The sequence below is a fragment of the Trachymyrmex septentrionalis genome, unplaced genomic scaffold (genome assembly GCF_001594115.1).
Source record: "Trachymyrmex septentrionalis isolate Tsep2-gDNA-1 unplaced genomic scaffold, Tsep1.0 scaffold9, whole genome shotgun sequence".
Classification (NCBI taxonomy): Eukaryota; Metazoa; Arthropoda; class Insecta; order Hymenoptera; family Formicidae; genus Trachymyrmex; species Trachymyrmex septentrionalis.
Window position 1 is genome coordinate 734,502 of NW_017306091.1, and position 14,325 is coordinate 748,826.

Below are 14,325 nucleotides of genomic sequence, written 5' to 3' on the forward strand. Positions count from 1 at the left end.
TTTCGATAGTGATAGCGTCATTTAACATTTGATGGAGCTATTACTATCGAAACTTTTCAGTAATATTTTAAAGAAACGTTACAAATTTGATATTATTATATTATGATATTTACGTAAATTACATCAATCGTATTTCATCATTATCCAGCAAATTTTTTAGTATACACGATTGTCATTTGTGTTCTGCATATGCATATATATAATATATATTTTTTTTTCAAAAACTAGATGCATTAAGTAATTAGATTTATAAACAATTTTTAAAAATACAATATCTTATAAATACTTTCTAAAGATGATATTAAAGTATATGTAAAAATCATTTGATAATTTTTGTACATCTACAATTAAAGTGATGAAACTTAACCCAGAACAACGAATGATCCATCGTGTGTAGCAAAGAATCGAAAAAATTATCATGTGTATTAAGTATTAAAAATCGTCAAAGAGAGAACGAATATGCGTGAAGTCACAGGATTCTCTATAAAGATTGTGTTCCCAAATTTACTGCCAGTATACTGAAAGTCTATAGAACACGAGACATAAACTATAGATTTTCAGTGTTGGCAGTAAATTTTGAAACACAGCCGAAGTCTCCGTCGACAGTATATCGACGTCATCGGTCGCGATACGATGAGAACTTCGTTTACGCGCCGTTGCCGGGTGAATCACGACGGCGCGGGAACGGCGAGACCGCGATTGGTCGGCCGGTGCGTAGGTCGGCGCGCCGGATTGGCTGCCGCGGCCATGTGACGACCGTGCGGTGTCCGGGGTGAAGTGAGCCGCAATGTGGCTGTGCCTGGCCGCGCCGAGCCGAGCCGAAGTGAGCGGCGCGACCATTCGTACGCAACACGCGACTGATGCGACGTCGATTACGCGGGCGGGCGATACGCATTGGTTTCTTCTCACGCGAATATAAAACGCTTGCCGCTCAAAAAACGATCGTTGCTCGCGATCAAATGCGCTCGTCAAAATGTGATCGGACGATTTTCCCGCTTTTTTTCTTCTCAAAACACTTGCTTTCTCTCGGCCGGAGGTGAAGGGAAGGACCACTGGCGAGTTTTGTACTTCACGAGGATTCATGCCGACGTTGAACATGACACTTCCGTAAGAAAATCCAAAGGTAATTTACAGTGTATTTAAAAAATATATGCTTTTTGCGAAAGAATCATACTTCCTTTTATATCCTGGAAAAAAGGATAAAAAGAATTTGAGCTCACTTAATTCGCGGTATCGCCATTTTCTCTCTTGATTTCAATTTTTCTATTTTTCTTAATTCTCACGATCAAGGCTGTCAACTAGTCACCTATGTTTCACTTCACAATCATGCGTGGCATTTAGAATTTTTTAGCGGCGTCGTTAAACGGCGTTTGTATATTTTAGAAAGGCACGTTCGAAGGGGGGGGGGGAACGTTTGAAACTGTTCTCGATCGATTATTGAGATTTTAAACACGAAATAATTTAGTCATAGAAATAAATTCCTTCGGGAGAAAAGATTGAGAAGATCTCAATTAATTGAACGACTTTGTTGTATTACGGAACAACATCAACCGAGGCTATATGGGAAATGTATTATTTAAAATAAAGAGACTGTGTGTACATATATGAGTATTTTCCATTTGGTGATATTATAAAACAAATATTGTTTTGTCTTTGTTACTTTTGAAATACCACAAAAGCTAGAACGATGTTGGTGCCAATTGGTGTCACTAATGTCCATTATTCTACTAATTTCTGTTTCTACTAATGTAGATTAATTTTAATCTTGGTTCAACTTATTTTTCATTTTTTTATAATTTTTAGAATTAGGAAAAAATGAAAAATTAGTAGTGAGATTAAAATTAAACTACATTGATAGAAACGAGCTTAATATAGATTAATTTTAATCTTAGTTTAATTCATTCTTTATCCTTTTTTTTATTCTCATCCGTTTCTTTCAATATAGTTTTTTTTATTTTTTATCTCGGTTTAAGTGACTCTTCGTCTTTTTTTAGTTCTAAAAATTAGAAACGGATGAAGAGTAAGTTAAATCGAGATTGTATTAGAAAAAAATGAAGAGTATGTTAATCTACATTGGTAGAAACGGGCATGAACGACAAATACCTTCTGAATTGTCAAGCGCGACAGTTTAAATCGTCGCGCGCGACGAAGTGCGCTGTTTCGAAATTTTTATCGCGATAAATCCGTTACATTCTCTATATTTATAATAAAGTCGGTTGCTCACACTATTCTACGGGCTAAGGCTGCATATTAAAAGCAATTACATGCATGAATAAAGAGAGAGTCATTTAATAATAATAATATAATCCGTACATTTTGATTATAAAAATATTAAAACGTTATTAGTGGATTGTATGGATTGTATGATGTTTTATCAGTTAAAGTGCTCATATGGCGTTTTTCCACAATCTTCATAAACATTTTTATATGTTTTTAACAGTTTTTATAGCACTTTTTGTAATAATATTTATAATCTTCTACTTTCTATATTTATTATTGAAAAACAGTAATTACTTATTTGGAGTATTAAAATTACTGAATAACAGTGCTTTTAATATTTAAAATAATTAATTAATAATTATTGTCTTTTAATATTAAATTGGTCAGTAAATTTCGCGCAGCTTTATTTTGAGCGCGTGAAGTTCAGAAAGTGCCTATATATGTAGTGAAAATGTAGAACCGGACTCATTTTAACTTTGAATAACTTTGAAGTCGATATTAGCAATATGATTAAAATGCCTTTCAGTATGCATAATCCAATGAATCGATTTTTTAAAGTGGGTGTATAACATTATCATATCAGTTATCTATCCATTCATCAGCGAAGTTAATTATTTTACTAAGAACTTGATGCAGGCAGATCTTGAGACGAGAGAGAAATTATAATTTTATATATAAAGCCTACTACAAACGATCTAGAATTCTATCTACAATTTAACATGCATCTGTAGTACTTTTGAAAATTTTAAAAAATATTAGAAAGTTTTTGAAGAATCAAAACGCAGCTTATGTAATAAAATGCATATAATATAATATAATCATATCATTTATTTTTTTATGTGCAGATTAATTGAGATTATATGGTATACATATGTATAATATATAATTACATTTATGTAATTATATATGACATTTTAATATTAGACGTAAAATATAACTTGTATTTAAAAAAGTAAAATTCCATTGTTATTAATTCTGGCGATTTAGATTTTGTATACTCTAGCTGATACACTATTCATCAAGCAATTCTTCGCGGTTGATTTTGTCTAGACTGTATAATTATTACTTAATTTGTAGATTGATCTATCTTAATTAACACTTCTATTGCGTCAAATAAGTTAAATTTTTTGATGTTGCTATAAAAGAAATAATAATTCTTAAGTATCGCATTTTTAATAATATATTTGCGAATTTTAAAAAAGAAAAATATATTTTAAATTTTTCTATGCGCTGTTTATATTGAAATAATTGGGAAAGTAATTATAATATTGTATTTATCAAAAAATATTACGGCATCTTTCAATAAACAGAGAAATGCAGATCAGATTTCTGCAACGTAAACAATTTTAGATTTGTATGGTCGATTCGAGTGAATGGAACACAAAGAACACACAACAAAACCAGAGCCAAAGAGAGTCAGTCAATATCTGTGTGTGTATTCGGAACAATTTTTTCATTCACACGATATCCCCATAGGTTAGTTAACTGCGTATATTTCTCAAAGAAAAAATTGCTTAAAACTGGGTCAACTCTTTTTTAACGAAACTGAATAAATATGATATTTCTACAGGTCAATTGTTTTTGAGAAAAAAAAATGCTGAAAGCAATACTGTGAATTAAAAGAAAATATACAGATGAATATTCAGTAAACTGAATTATTATTATCCAATGCTATTCATTAACATCTCACAGATGCATTTAAGATGTCTTATATATGTTCCAACATGTATGCTATCTGGAGTACTTGAAGTGACTTGCAAATTAATCTATTCTTTTAATTTTATCTTATTTAATCACACGAATCCGTCTTGCTTCTTTATTCATTAAGAAATGATAATTTTTTACGTGTAAAAAGCGTTAAATTACCACCGCTTCCTGGCGAAGCTTTTTGGTGAAGCCGTGTGCTCTGGGGAATTGCAACTACGGTCTCCACGGCCCATTGCATTGTCGCAATTCGTCGAGAAGCGGCGCGTTTTTCTCGTTATAACATTAATCTCACCGTGTTTCCGGGAGATAGCCTGGATCGTGGCCGCGTCGCGAGTACGTTGCTCTACCGTGCTTAGAATCGCGCGAGCTTTTTACTCATCGACAGGACCCGGTTTGACCCTTTCAATGCAACGGCTCTCTAATCGTTGAGAGGAAAACATGGATTTCTCGCGAGAGATTCCATTCCATACATCGTCGATTGTTAATACATCGCGTTACCGATGTCGGATTATTCATTAGGCGCATTAGATATGCATTTTGCGTACAAACGGATTTTGTGTTGAATCGTATGATGTGAGAACCGATATAGGAGAATGAAATTTGTGAGATGAAACTGTAACTAGCGAGCAAATTTACTGCTGCAGCTTATATTACTTTTTTTCTTTGCGAACAGATTTTTAATATCTTGATAACATAACATATTTATAGATACACAAACCTGCTTTCTGTAATTTATAGCAATTAAACTCCTGTTTCCTTACTCTCTGAAACTTTTAGAGTGAATATCACTCCGAAGAGTGAAATTTCATTCTCAAAGGTTGAAAATTGAGCTACTCTTTTTCAAGACTGGCTCAATTTTCACTCTTTAGAGTGAGATTCTACTTCAAAAAATTTAGAGTAGGTATCAAATTATTTAGAATATTATTTCTCTACAGATCAGCCAGGTATTACTAAAGATATTTTTACTTTAATAAATTAACCGATTATACTGGGATATCTGATGCGATACGCATTGAATATCGCGTATCAAGGCATTGACCCTATAGTACGAAACCTACTTTATATGACGCATATATACTACGCGTTTGTCCAATGTACTACTTCTTTTTCAAGAGTATATAGCCCAGTATTAGGAATTTATAGTTACAGCTATTGTGCATCAGAAAAACTTTTACAAAGCAGCATTTTTTAAATCAAACTTAGTCTTTTATCATACCAGTAATCATCCGGATATAACTTTCAGTATTCGGTTATATTGAGACGAAGGTTTATCAGATCTTGCCTTGTTGTTCCGCCAAGTGTTGAACTCTCTTCGGTGTTGTGATGAAATTACTGATTGCAAAGTGCAAGAAAACTGAGAGTTCAAGAGGCTTAACAACGTTGCACTGTGTTTGCGAGGTGATCTCGAGTTGATCGTTACACCATGATGACAGATTATAAGAGACTTTTGTGCGCTTGAATGTGAACGATATTATAGTCAATTTAGTCCTTTTAAGCATATAAAATCTTTCTTATTTAGATAATCGGTCAAATCTTTTCGATAGATTTCGACCGATCGATAAAGATTTGAAGTGTTTTATAAAACATTAGAAAAGCATATTATTAGAAATACTTAAAAGCGTTGATAAATTTTAAAAATTTTGTATGCCTTTTTATGAATGTCGCAAAATTCTTCTCTCAGAAGTCATAACTTGAATATCTAATGTTGTAAAATAAAATAAAATTGTTTGTTATAGAATAGAAAATAAATTATAAATTATTATTTAAAGTTGTAAAAATAAATTTCTAAAACACATTTAAGACTTTTAAAATAAAAAAGTTATTTAATTTTAAATAATATTCCATATAGCTGACCGTATATTATATTATATTTGAATAATTCGATTTTGCTACAAAATAATGTTCAATAAGCTGGAAAATAATCGTTGCTGTATTAACTTTCAGTATTATACGTAAATAATGTAGATCTGTAAGAATTGCAACATAATTCCTGTATATTTTTTATTTTATGTATTGTTTTAGTTATATTTATAAATTAAACAGTGTGATTACATATAAATATCTCATTTTATTGTTATATATATGTTCGCGCTAATGTTGACATATAATGGAATGCTCTACACAGAGCATCTGGTTAACATACTTAACTAAAGCTTTGTAATCTTACCATAAACATTATTAACTGCTCGCGTTGATCGCAGAATTGCAGCTATAGACATTGTTTTCGTTAAGTATGATGAAGTAGCGTTGTAAGTTCCTGTTGCGCATGTATTAAGTTAGCACTACACGTCTATTAGCATTAGATTCTTCATGTTGATTGCAGATAATTTTCTTTTGGATATCCTGATCTGGAGCCTCTATTCTTGATAAGAAACGTATATGAAATTCTAGGAAAATACTATAGTATACGTAACGTTTCTTTTCAAGAATAGGGGTCCTAGTATTTCTGATTATAAAAAAGATACGTACTACGTACGACTACTGCGTATTAGGTATCAAACAAACTTGTATCGAGCAATTGTCCCATTTTACGATTATATGTCGTCAAGGCTGAAACTTCGTTCGATGGTTTCTAAAGAGAATCTAGAACGAGAGATGTCAATTAGTTATTATAATATGAAAACCTCAGTAACTTTGTTTTTCATAATTCTATTATTATATTTTTATCAAGGAATGTATGCGTATCAAGGATCGAAGTTATAAGCATGGCTAAGACAGTTGAGTCGTCGATTTGAAAGTTATCAAGGAAACATTATGAGTATATATAGCGTGTATTTAGGAAATATATCGGAAACAAAAAATAAATATTTACTATGAAAAATATAATACTTAACATTTTTTATTTACAGTTATTAATTAATGCATATTAATAAGGAATTTTGAGACGATTGCAATATTTTGTATATATATATTAATATCAACAATACGCTCATTTACAATGATAACATATTATCTTCAACGCTAAATTCGCAATTGTTAATGTCTATAAGTACAGCATTAAATATTTAAGAAGAGATTTAATGGAACCATTTCATAGAGTTGCATACATGCAATTATTTGTAATTCTACAGAATGCTTTAGTAACTGGTTGTGGCCTTTTATCTCACAAAAGTACTGTGTATAGTCTTTTAATACAATGAAAGTTTTAACTTTAAGGTAACCAGTATAAAGTCTCTCTTGAGTAGCATAATCAATAACTCGATTGATGCGTATCATCTCTTATGTTATGTCCTCTGCTCATAGGAAAACTTGTCTATAGAATGTAGTTACGATAGTTTACGTTCTACTTTGCCACGTCATTCGCAATGTAAATTATGAGCAGATAATCATTGCTGTAATACTACAGTGTGCTGCTCTACATAATTATATGTGTCCGATACGGATTCCTCGGAAAATATAGGCTGTTTTCCTCTTAAGAGACACAAATCGACACTCGAGCTTATACTTTGTTTTACAGTTAAATAGAACGCAATGTATATAGTGTGTACGAATTTTACTTTACCTACGAAATTTACAATTAGCTTAAAACTTCTCAAATTTCCAATGCACGTATATTACAAATATGTATATTTTATTGCGTTCTAATATCGTTTAAACTGATTAAAATTACATTTGAACATACTTCGATTCTCCTTTCGAATCGAAAAGTATCGATCCAGTTTGAATCAAATTGTAAATGGAAAGCGACGTGTGTCGATTTGTGTCGAAAGTATCGACTGTGTCTGTATCTTTTAAAAGGAAAGCAGCCATAGATAAATCAACAGTGTACATTTTTTTCTAGTATCAATCTGAGTAATGTTATTTTTCTACTAAAATCTAAATTAAAATATGGTGACAAAAAGAAAAAGATTTCTTATTTAGCATTTATATAAAAAAAAGCAATTTATATTTGTCAAATAATAAAATAGCTACATAATAAATATGTAATAAAGTTATATACATCTAATACGATTTTCTAGACGTTATAATGTCCTGCGAAAATTATGAGAGACGAAAACTCTATAAACTACAACATGTGCAAAAAATTCGACAACATCAACGCCCTAATTAAACTTATGAGAATATTACCTCGGTTCGGGTTTCATTAGAGTCGGTTAACCGTATTAGGAACTTTTACAAATTTTGCCTGCCATAATTGCGTTATCATAAAATAGAGTAGTCAGTCAGCGAGAGGGTGAATTTATCTACGGCAGAGTGTACTTTGAGAATGAAATAATATAATACAGAAACGAGACGCTGTATTCCGCTTCCGCACCGTTTCGTTCACGGCGATACTTTTCCCGGATTATTCGGCCGACCGACGTGTACCTATTTATATCGCGTCCGTTAAATTGTCTGCAGTATACACGTCCGTCGGCGGGATCTGACTACAAGTACTTTGGTCGGCCGAATCGTCGAATTAAAAAGGGCATATCCTAGGCGGTTGCGGCAGAATCGATCTCGCCTCGTCGGCCTCAACTCGCCGAACTCGCTAATTGCTGGAATTACCGAATCCGCGCTCGAGGCGTACGATCGCGTTACGATATAACGTATGCGATCATCGTAGATAACTTTGATTAACGTTAACGTTGCGGATTTGTCCGTTATACTTATTGTAGTTGTTAACGCAACGATTTAAAGAATTTTATAAAGATAAAGTTTCTTTATAAACTCTGTTCAGTCTTGTGTCTACAATGAAATTGTTCCTAGATATCGGATGAAGAAAGAATTAACAAATCACATTTGAACAATTCGGCCATTTGATCAGGCCGATTATTTTCTTTCTCTGTCCGAGATCTCGGAGTAATTCCTACATTGACAGAAAAATGCTTGAAGAAATATTTGTTTGAATAGTGCCAGTTGAATAACTTGAATAACTAATTTGCTAAATGTAAACACATATTTATTTGGTGCCATTATTTTGTATGATTTAACTATTACCTTTTTATTTAGTAAATATTCATCTTCCGTAAATAAATGTTATATTAGTACTATTCAAATTATTATTTATTAAAATTAGTTTTTATTAAAAGTATATTTTTCTCTTAGAGTAGCATCGTGGGTACAAGGCTTTAAAAATGATAAAAACATCTAAAGGGTGAAATAAGAGTCAGCGCGTAAAATACATATAATAAAAGACATTAATCAGAGATACAAAAAAGTGAACAATGAAGAACGACGTATGTTAATATATAATAATATTCGGAGAAAAGGTACCATTACAAGTTTCGGCTGCCGGATTGAGCCCTCTTCAGATGTTAACAAAAGTGAATAGAATAAAAAATAGTAAAAAAAAATAAATAAATAATTCTTGACGCAACATTCATAGAACGCGAAAATCTGAAGAGGCTCAATTCGGCAGCCGAAACTTGTAATGGTACCTTTTCTCCGAATATTATTATATATTAACATACGTCGTTCTTCATTGTTCACTTTTTTGTATCTCTGATTAATGTCTTTTATTATATGTATTTTATGGGCTGATTCTTATTTCCCCTTATTTCGCCCTTTAGCTGTTTTTATTTATGTTACATACGAAGAGTCTTTATACCGTTGTTATTTAAAAATGATATCTGTGCTAAAAGAAGAGATAAATATTACTATAAAGTAATTAAATAGATATTATGTACATTATTGCAACAAATTAATTAGTATAATTATTGTAATTAATTATGATTTAAATTAATTGTTGTAATTATTGTAACAAGTACCTACGTCTTTTAGTCGATTCAATAATTATGATAATATAATGAATCCCAGTTCTCGGCAAATAATATATATATCTTATAATTGAAATCAAACAAATCGAAATTAAATTGAAATTAAATTGCGACTTAAACATGAAAATCTTTGATCTCCAATTAATCCATCAATTATTGGCTCCATAGGAAGGATACTTCTATTCCTGTTCTAAAAAATTCGGTTCGGCTTCTGCTTTATAAACATTCGTAATACTTATTTCACTTGTCGTGATTGTGATGAACAACTTCCGATTTGAATGTCTAGGGATTCTCTGCGGTCCGTGCGCTTTACGCAAATTACGAATTGAAAATCTGTAGGATGAGGGAAACATGAAATCTGTTAATTATGAATCTTTTTTACGGATCCTCGCTGTACGATATTTAACAGGTTAATCTTTTATTCCTGCGTTAGACTCTGCATTAGAACTTTCTTTTTAAAGCATTAAACATTTCGTTTTAAGTTTCAAAAGTGTATACTAGTTCAGTGTATACTAGCTCACAGAGAAAACAGACATTGTATCTCGCTGTACGGAGAGGAACGCATTTTGAATGTGAGTTAGGAATAATCGTCACGACAGTTTTCGGATGACACATCTGAGATAGACACGTCTCGGTAGACGCGTGGGCGCCGACGACGGTAAAGTGCATCGGAATACGTGCGCCAGGTGTAAATAAAAACCGCTGTAAGCGCGACCAAGCGTAACGACCGCCCGGTCTTTTCTTCCGTGGTATTGTCAGCTGGCCGGCACGTTTGTTCCGATCCCTTTGTGCGTCGGCCGCACTCGGCCGTGGTTACCTTTTCCGAGTGAAGCCGAGGGATGCCCTCCTATTTGCATAAGAATTCCGCGTCACTGGCAAACGCGGCTCGCGACCCGCGACCCGCTGTAATGGAAAAAACGCTTGGCTAAAAAGACCACGGGATCTTCCTGCTCTATCCGGACGTGTTCCAGTTTTATGAGACATCCCACAACTGCGAACTAAACGAAAACGAAATGTATTGCGCCCTTCGATCGTAATAACGCGCCTCGTCATAATTCCGCGAGCGAGGAATGTGGCAGGAAGTTAAACTTTGCTTTATCGCTTATTTTTAAACTGCGAAATAGCAGAGATACCAGAGCGAAAACAAATAACAGCTGATACTTGTCAGTTTTGTGAAACGGATGTCTCATGTCAAATTCCTAGAAGCTGATCAATTCCATAAAATAAATAGAAGAGAAAATTGATATAGTTATAAATTAATCTTTAAATGCTTTGTGGAGCGGAATTTATTACTCTAAAGAATGAAAACTGTGCCGGTTGAGACTCTTGATAAAGAATGGCTCATTTTTCAATCTTTTAGAATGAGAGAGAAATTTCGCTCTCTTCAAAGTGACAACTCTAAAAATTTTTGAGAGTGACATGTTCTAGTATTAAAATAAAGAAATTTAGAAAATCGATCAGGTTTTGTTTCTGAAAGATTTATATATTTATCCTTCGCGTGATCGTACAAAATAAAACTACATAAGAAATCGATGAACGCGATGTTAAGAAGGATACGGTAGAATGAAAATAAATGATCCGGTCTCTAAAACTACGGGCTTAAACGTTAAAATTAGTATTGAGTTCGATGCACCACGGGTTCCGCAATGTGCAACCGATAAGCGTTGATATCGAACACGTTAACCGGATACGCTTAAAGTACACAGACGTTGTGGCATCTGTTTCTGTTTAAAACCCCACCTCGCTTAAAATCCCTTTAAAACTCTCCGCTAATCGTCGCGAGTCTGTTTATGTTTATCAATAACAGATCGGATCTGTTTTATCGTTGCTTGCTCTTTAAAGTTCTCTGAAAAATCGCAATATGATTTTAATCTTGGAATATGCTTTACGTTGAGTTTAAGTTTCCTGGTACATGTTTAATTTTAAGGTCTGGTTTTTCATTTGCTGGTTAACTTGCGATTAGATTTAACCCGATGACAATGTAAAAATTTTATTTTTCTGTCTATGCATGGTTAATCACTAAACTGATGATTTTATGAATAATTTTTAAAGTTAGTATTAATCATAATTAGAAAAACACAATTTTTATATTATTATCAAGTTAAATGAGGTTAAGTCTAATCCACAAGTTAATCAGATAATAGATCTATTTCGTATTTAAAAATTAAAATACGAATGGCTCATTATGTCCGGAGTTATTATAAGTTTTCGAAGCTGATGAATTCTCGAACCTCCGTAAGTGTGTGGACAGGAGTTTGTCTCCCTCTCTTCTTATAGGAGGGGACTGAGCTAAACGTGCGTTAAGCCACCCCGCGGCTTAAGAACGAGAAAATCGGATTCTAAGAGGACTCACGTTTATCCCCGTTGGCCCCGTTCGCGCGCAAGCACGTATGTACTCCCGTCTCTAGCCATCCGGTTCCGTGCCGCGATATTTTTTTTTATCTTTCTTCTTGGAGACGCGAGTTATAAATTTTATGATTTATTCGTCCCGCTCCCACTCGCGGGGCGAGTGGCCAGAAATATATACGTAGACGGGCAGCAGCCCAGGCACTGGCCCATTATATAGCCAACCGCGTATGAATTACGGCTGTGTGCATGCCAGTGACGTGCAGTCATCGGCCCAACGGCCGATGCCGATAGCCCTTTGGCTTGGACCCTATACTTAGCGGATAATCGACGCGATATACTGCGCTTATTAGCGGGTATAATAAGCCACATGCCGAACCCACAGGGCCTTCGAGATTCGTTCCGGCGTTCCGTTAAGTAGCCTGCCCTCTTCCTCCCACGCCACCTTTTTCTATCTCTGTTCTTCCTTGATAGCGAAACACGAAGCGATTCGAGGAAGCCTGAAAAAAAGCGCGTGCACGATATATATATATATATATATATGAGATGCTGCTTGATCAATGATGTTGCAGCATTGACATTATGACGAGGCGTATGAAAAGAATGCACGTGGAGGAAGAGAGAGAAGAGTTTGCTTTTGTAGCGGAGCTATATAGTTGCTAAGTACCGCAAGTTCAATAAGCGCAATCAGATTTTTCTATAAAGTAACTCGATATCATAAACCTGTTTCGTCGAATAATCGTGAATTTGTTTTGACGTTTGATGTGAATCGTTGAGATGTTTAATAGAGTTTAGCTGATACACATTTTTGTTGTTAATACTTTGCAGAGTTAGCAAAATTACTGTCGGTAAACACACTTAGCATTCTTAACAAGTTTTTTGATTGTCCGCATAGTAATTAACAACGACAGCGCAAACATGCAGTGTCAGCGAATTTTTTTTTCTTGTGTATATTACTTTTCAGAAAATATTAGTTTTAATTTGAATTTAGATTAACAGAACAAATATGTATATAACGTTTGCATTGCGCTACTTTAGAGATTTCTGAAGAGATTTATTATAAAAAGAATTGTTGTGAATGTGGGATATCTCTTCTCCGGAATATACGCAATATAAATAATGTGCTAAAATTATTTTTAAGATAATTACAGAAAACAAGAGTTATTAGACATTAGGAAGAATTATAAGTATTTCTGTATTATAGATAACTGAATCTTTAAAATTTCACTAAAAGTAAATTTCATGAATATATATATATAAATATATTTATGAAGCTTAATTCGAAAATATATAATGTAAATAGATAAAAAATTTATTTTTTCGTTTAAGTCTAAGTATCTTTAAATGTATTAAAAATTTGGAAATATTTTTGTCAATCAGGAAGTATATAAGAGAATTACTCACGAAGATAAATAAAATAGAATGTAATAAGTTATTGGGATCTTAACAACGTCTCTCTTATAAAATTTGTGCTAAAAAAAATTTATTTGAATTTATCAAAGAAAAGATCTTCTGGAGACTCATACATGAAATTTTACTGTAATCACATTATTAGTAATTACACGTGTAACTACATTTATTTGTCTATTGATGATTGGTAAAAGAAAAAAATAGAAATGCCGGGGATCGAACCCGGGGCCTTTCACATGCAAAGCGAACGCTCTACCACTGAGCTACATCCCCGAATAAGAATTTATTGTTCTGATCACAACTATTCTTGCTGCCTTCGTTAAAGTAAAGAACGTAGAATAAAAAAAATCGATTACACGCATGAATTTGTGAAAAAAATTATGTCAATATTTTTAGTTAATTCCTCGTGCAAAATTCATTAATATTTTAATATCTTTAATCAAGATTTACTGATAAAATTAGTAAACTGGCAGCAGTGTTATTTTTAAGAACAATAGTGCTGCTGCTAGTTACGAGTGGAATGGTGCTACTATTTTACTAATTAATTTAATGAGTACATTTATAAATATTAAAATATTATTAAATTTTGTATTCGTAATTAACTAAGAATAATAAGCTTCATTTTTACGAATTCGTATGCATAATCGATTTATTTTAAATATCTTTAATCAAAATGTATTGATTAAATTAGCTAATAGCAACATTATTTTATAAGCGTTAATGCTGTTTCTAGCTTACTTATTTAAGCGAGTACAAAATATCGATCTTGATTAAAGACTAGAATATCAATGAATTTCGTACGAAAAATTAATCAATAATATTTTTATGAATTCGCGTGCATTGTGTGATTTATCTTAATACTTTCAATCAAAATACATTGATTAAATTAGTACTTTAATAGCAGCGTTATTCTGAGAGCATTATCATTTTCGCGAGTAATATT

At 32.9% G+C, this 14,325-nt stretch overlaps 1 protein-coding gene and 1 non-coding gene across 2 annotated transcripts in view; one reads left to right on the forward strand and one right to left on the reverse strand.

Annotated features, from left to right (window-relative positions):
- The first annotated feature begins 851 nt into the window (after positions 1-851).
- Positions 852-14,325, forward strand: part of LOC108755946 — a 39,007-nt gene continuing 25,533 nt past the window's right edge. The window contains exon 1 of the mRNA XM_018499411.1: positions 852-1,123. The gene's annotated coding sequence lies outside the window, so the exon portion shown is untranslated. The remainder of the gene's footprint in view (positions 1,124-14,325) is intronic.
- Trnaa-ugc lies at positions 13,584-13,655 on the reverse strand. The gene has a single exon. It is a non-coding gene; the product is annotated as a tRNA-Ala (tRNA).